The following is a 6,847-nucleotide window of genomic DNA, read 5'->3' as shown; positions in this document are numbered from 1 at the left end:
AAGAGGATGGAAGGCAGATGTGCTTGGACTGAGAATGAAATCTATTTTACCTGATTGAGGTGGTCAGCTAAAGGTCGGACTTTGTAGAGTTGGTCGTGGTCTGGCTGGCCGGCAGGTATAAACGGTGTGTTGTTATTCAAGTGGAAAAGTGACAGGGTGGCCTTGAACCTGTCTCTGGTCATCAGCTGACTGGCGAAGCTTGATGTGATAACTCGATTTCTTAACCAGTAATCAGAAATGTTCGACTTGACAACAATCTCCATATAGGAATGAAGATGCCGAGAAAAATCCACTCCTGCCCCCTTTGTCACCTTCTTCCACTTTTTATAAATTGATCTGTCTGTCAGAACTGCCCTCTCCCTTCGCTTTTGAGCTAGTGCTTGCTGGATGTACACCTTTGTTTCGTGCTTTATGTGTTTTATCAGAGTATCATCCACAAACAGTTTGTAGAAATCGAAGGGGGTAGCCTCTGCTCCTGGGTCTACCTTGAAGCCTGCTTGCCCTGTGAAAGGTGGCTCCAGAGGAGAACCATTCAAATCTTTGACATAATCATACATTCCCAGGTCATCACCTTCATCTCTGTCCTCATCCTGATATTCATCTCCTCCAACATCTCTCGTTTCCTCAACATGGGAGTTCTCCCCAGCACTCTCTGCTGTGCTTGTCCTAGTTGCTGCCAAGCCCCCGTCTTCCTCACTTTCACTTCTTGGTGGAACGGAATCCTCACCACTACAATACCCTTACTTTTCCGATCCAGCGGCCATTTGGGTTCTAGCCCTTCGGTCTGTCGATATGGCAAAGAATTGACAGGTTTTAATCAGCTGTGCTTTGTTGCTGTATAGAGTGTTTCCGATGTCTGGGAAGGCAGGTAGGTAGGTGCTACGCAGGTCACAAAGTGCTGGGCAGCTAAAGAGGTGGTGTGGTACTGTTTCATCCTGGCAGTCGCACAACGGGCAGTCAGGTGGGGTTTCCTTGCGGATCCTATTAAGGTAGGAGTTTAGTGGTATGTGTTGTGTTCGCAGGCGAAATATTGTGACTTGTTCTCTTCTACTCAGGGAATTTATTGCATCTTTAGAGTTGGGGGCTGTCATGTGTGCAAATACAATTCTTCCAGTTTTGCACATTGCCCATCCATTCAGCCACTGTTCCCTGGTGTTGCATTTGATCTACAATACCCTTCAAATTCCTGTTCTTCTTCACTGTCACTTGCTGTCTGGTCTGGGATGTTTTCATTGTCTGAACCCTCTTGAATCAACAATTCAATCGCTTCATCTGCGGTGGAGTAGTTTCGTCCGCCGAACCCCATTTTTCGTTGTTTACACAAAATCTAGGTTGCCGACGCCCACTGCAAAAATTACCCTGTCATTCCTCCCCCAATCAGCTTACGGTCAAGAGGATGGCACTCATGAATAACTAAGTGGTTGTGCCAGTTCACAAGAGTTCATTCCCTTTCATTCTGCTTATTTTAAATCTAAGGGGAAAAAATTCCTGAAGTCCGCCAGGCCTTAAGGTTCTGCGCATCGTCAACGTATATCAGTATCCGTGGACCTTAAGGTCTGGCACGTCGTCAACATACAGTCGAACCTGCCCTGACGGCCACCTCTATAAGACGGTCACCTGTACAAACGGCCACTTTCCATTTCCCCCCTTGCGTTTTTTCTATATAATTTAACTGTGTAAAACGGGCACCTGTCCAGCGCAGTTTGTCGTTCACAACTGCAAGTTGCTGATTGGTTGAAAATTGCAGAAATCTCTTGATGAGCTTTAATTTTTCATAAATGATAGGTAGATCCCATAGGTAGATCCCATAGGTAGATCCCATAGGTAGATCCCATAGGTAGATCCCAAAGGTAGATCCCGTAGGTAGATCCCATAGGTAGATCCCATAGGTAGATCCCATAGGTAGATCCCATAGACCAGGAGGGAGACAAACCCCTGTCAACTTTCTGTTTCTGTGATGACCTCTTTAATCCAATCACTATTTTCATCTTTCCTCCACTTTCACAATGAAAAAAACCCCAAACACACACACAGAGCACAAAACAACATGTGATGTTCGTCCTTCGCTGGCGAAGATGACTTTGACTTCACATCACTGGAGGGGTGGGGTGTGTGCGTAGATGGCTGATCAGGCCGATCTTCGCACGGAAATGTCTGTCGCAATGGGGGCAGGGGATGTTTGGGGCTGAATTAGGCTGGAAGGTAGGGCTCTCTCGGTCTTTTCTCAGCTGCCGTCTCTATTCTTTCTTTCGGACGCGACTTTCTTCGAATTTCGCCACACCCGATCTTATTAAGGAGCGCCAAACTGTGCGGTCGTGAGCAGCTTCTTCCCAGGTGGTATGGGGAATGTCACAACTCTTCAGGGATGCAGCATGTACACAACAACAGACACTCAAACATAAAGTCAGGGCTTTGGTGAACTACTCAGAGGCAGGCACACCATCGAGGACTCTCTTAGTAGAGACTTTCTAGCGCTTCAGCTCCTCTGGTGTGTGCTCCTCCTTGCCATCCCTGTGGTTTAAGATCATCAGGGCCTCTAGGCTGTCCATTCCAAGATTGGAGCGGAAATCTGTCCTGCTCCGCACACAGGAAAAGATCCTCTCACAATGGGCACTGCTGTGAGGAATTGTCAAGAGGCCCTTAATGACCCTCTCAATGTTGTTGTACTTGGGCGTGTGTTCCTTCAGGACAGAGGCCCAGAACTCATCTATGGCCAGGCTGTGGTCAGCAGTGACAAGTGTTCAGTCGGAAGGTTAGCCAGCTCTTCCTCCATCTGCACCCTTGTTGTTTAGCCACCTCTTCCTCCACCTGCACCCTTGTTGTAGCCCCAGCTGGGAGTAAGACTGGAAACCTTTTCAGGAGCTTCTGCAAGTTGTTGCCCACCATCCCTTCCTTTGCCATCTCAGTGGGCTCACACATGCTCACAAGTCTCAGGAGGTCATTTTCAAAAGGAAGCTTTTCCTTGAGATACGTGGCTGCACTCTCATAGAACTTCAACACAGAGCAGTAAAATTCGTCCACCTTCTCCTTCCTCCAATGGTTCTCCTCCATACCTCCAACAAAATCTCTGGCAGCTTCCTCTAAAAACTAAGAGCAATTGAGATGGAGGCAGTTAGTGACAAAATATAGGACATATAATCATTGGTTCAAATCAGGTAATAAGAATAATTTGTGTTTTCTGTGCATATATAACAGAGAAACAGTTGATCAAAATAATGTCACGTCTGTAACTGCAATGATAATAACCTGAACTCAGCAGGGAAGCCTTTCCGGTTTGCGTTCACTGTGCCGGTGAAGTAAAACTGCTTTTCCTTCAGATGATTTAGGAGTTGCATACAGGTGTAGTATCTGTCAGCATATATGTGGTGGCCTTTGACGAGAGGGGACAGGAGTGTTTCAAAGACTCGCACAGATTGTTGTGCGTCTGCTGTCATGGGGTCGAACGAAGTCTGTGCGCCGAAGTAAATACGTAGGTTGATGACATAACCAGACTCACTTTCGCAGAGACCGAAGGTCTTGACATGGTATTTACTTGGTTTGGTAGCGTTGTACTGCTTGTGAGCCCATCTTCCTTTCCCACCTATTACCATTTCATCCAAAGAAAGCTCTTGTGTTGGGTAATATGCAGCCTGAAATTGCACCAGAAGTGAAGAAACGAACGGCTCAATCTTTGCTTTCCCTTGTGCGTCCAATTCACAGGCATGCAGCATCGTGTGAAAAATGTGCTGAAACCGGTCACGACGAAATATCTGACGAAACCAGGGTGTTGCCACATGTGGCAAGTCAGTGTTCCAGTAGTCAGAGACACTGGGCTTCTTTGTAATCCCCATTGCAATGATTACTGCAAAGAATTTGAAAAGTTCACCTGGTGTGATCTTTCGCCACTTTTTGTAAACGGAGCGCTCCTTTGCCGTTGGTGCTCTAGCATCTCATCTTTGATTTCCGTAGGCGTTGATGTTTTTACAAAGCTCTTCTACAATTTCATCAGTAAAATAGAGCCTGAAAAAATCAAGAGACGTCATTCCTCTAGTGTCAATATCTGGGTTGATCCCTGTGAATCTGGTTCTCAAGACAACAGGATACATCTTGTCCCTGACATCATTTGACCCGTCCTTCGAGATAGTGAACGGGCTGTGGCGTATCATTGTGAGCAATTTGTCAGAATGTAGCTTTGCCATGTCTTTAGCCATCGCTGTTGTTTCAGTCCTTGCACATTGAAAGGCTGAGGCAATTTTGGAGTCAGGAAACACGTCTTTCACGGTTTTGGTGAATTGATCCGCAACCGCAATAGGCAGGTTGAAGTCGGCCATCATGTTCACTATCTTGACCTCAGTAGTCATAACAGCCTCATCGAATATTTTTTCCGCTGAAGTTGAAGTCTTGCCATTGTCATTTTTGAGGTGCTGGTTTATAGACTTCACGTTGGAACTGGCCTTGGACGCTGACACATGTTTTTGCGAGTCTACCTGACACTTGAGGTCACAGGGTCCTGATTGTTGTATGTTCACGTCTGTTTTGCAATAGCGACCTTGCTGGATTCCTCAATCTGTAACCAGAAAGAAACTCCTGCTCACGTTCGACTTTGGATTTCTTTGCTGCTGGTTTCGTTGACTCCATGTTGTCGATTCAAGAAGAAGCAAACGAATGAAAGAAAAAGAAACCGATGGACCTTCATTCATCAATTTACGAAACAAAGACAAAGAAAATGATCGCCGCATCTGTCGATTATTGTTTCACAACAGCGAGTAAGTGAAGTAGTACAAAGAATTAATAATTGCGAATATTTGTCACGGAACTCGCCTTTCAAAAATATTCGAATGACTTTGTTTTCAGTAACGTCCGCGGTAGGCCTAACATGTTCAGAAAAGGTAGGATAATTTTGGCAACACATGTGTGTTGTAAAACCAGTTTCAACCCATTTCTCTCCTTTTTAAAATAAAAGCTGACGGTGGACATTGGAAGAAGAATGGCTGATTGTAAGTGTCCAAAATTTAAAAAAAATATATTTAAAAATTCGACCAAATGAGTTGAAACATTGATTGTTTTTGCCTGAGACAACCTTAACTAAGTTAACACAGGCTGTAGATGGTGCAAGGTTCCCTCCTTTGCTTTGTCATTATTCTAACCAAAACAGGAAAGAGCAGTTAATGAGTCGGTGACAGAAGTTTCAAAGTGCAGCAAGTACCATCTAGTTTGAAGATTGATCTATGCACCGTTGGAGAGGGAAGGACAAACACGGGAGAAAGATTAGTCACCGCAATCATCCCGTCTAAATGAATAAAACATGCATCCAGTTGATGCATCCAGAGTTGTAGGAACAGGTCAAAAGTTAAGGTTCTTCGAAGTCCTAGTCGTGAAGGGGAAATTTTAGATGAACACTGGTATTGTGTGATACATATATATATATATATATAACCTACCATGATTTTATTGAAAACAAGTGCATGGGTGGAAGGAGTGGGGATGCTGCGATGTAGTCACAAGTCATGGTTCAAAGAGATCAAGTCTTTTGCTGTCTTTAGCTATCACCCCTTTACCCATTCAAAAGACAAGGCGAAGTTAGCCTTTCATTTCTCAAAGGCAATCGCTAGTGAAGAAATGACTCAGAAAGTAAGTAGGCCTACTTAGTCTCAGACCAGAAATAATAAAGACTCTCTGTGGCAAAATGAGCCGATATTTGATTATAATTGGAATAATTTTTGTTTTCTGCCCAGGCCTAGAAATTAGAAATATCCAAAGCAGTCTGGTCGCTTTTGTCGTCATGCTAATAAGACAAAGAAAGATTCCACAAAACAATATGCATGCAAAAAACAAGTCCCTCATATTTCTTCGTCTTTGCGTTCCCTGCTAGATCTCAGGGGTAATCAATTGTTAGTTTTCCAACCTGCAGTTCAACTGGTTTTTATGTGACCGTTTTTCCTCCTCCATAGGGCCCCTTTTAGATACTTCAACTATTCTGACTCGCAGAGTAAAACCAAGCTGTGCTGTGAATTAATGTGAAAAAAACAAACAAAATTAGGTCCTGCGCATTCATATGAGCTCATGCAGCTGTGAACATTGTAAAACACGTACCAAACTACCAAACAGAAAAGACACTGGACCCTGGTTGTGTTGTGTGAATGCTGTGATGACAATAAATAATGCTCAATATTGATGGAAAGTCTTGTGCTCATTGTTGTGTCCTCTGTCGTGTCAAGGGAAACATTCATTCTCTTTAGGAACGATTGTTTTGATCTAGAGGTGTAGGGAGGGGGGAGAAGAGGAATCCAACTACATGTTTGCTGATTTGCCTATATGTGATAAGTGTGATTATTGCGTGAATATTGATGTGTGTTAAACTATTTGGATGTCAGAAGTAAGGCCAACTTGTTATGTATGTGTGCTTAATGACGACAAAATGTAAGCAGTCTTTTTTTTAAAGACAATGCACACCATTTCAGATGAAAGTAATGTCCATCTTGCCATAAGAAGACTTTGACTCAGACTATCTGATGGAGGGAGTCTCTTAATTTTATTTTGCCATTCCACAGGGACTTCATTTTTACAGCTCAAATCATTACGTTATTGTCCACTTTTTCAAAAATATGAGTACTGTATTTTATTCAAATAAGATTGCGACTGCTTTCTAAAATGGTGGATTGGTGTTACAAACTTGGCTGGCCTCTACATCTCCAAGTCTCTCACTTTGTACACATATATATATTTTTCCCTGGCCGTACTTGAAGGTGATGGATTTTAAATGTATGTGCAACAATTACCCACATGTTTGGACAAATGCATGACTTACATTGCTACATTATTACAGGAGAGTGGATGTTGTTGGCCTATCATGTGTATTGCTACATTA

This window comes from Aplysia californica, unplaced genomic scaffold (assembly GCF_000002075.1).
Source record: "Aplysia californica isolate F4 #8 unplaced genomic scaffold, AplCal3.0 scaffold00198, whole genome shotgun sequence".
Lineage (NCBI taxonomy): Eukaryota > Metazoa > Mollusca > Gastropoda > Aplysiida > Aplysiidae > Aplysia > Aplysia californica.
The sequence above is the reverse complement of the archived record's forward strand: the minus strand, read 5'-3'. Positions refer to the sequence as shown.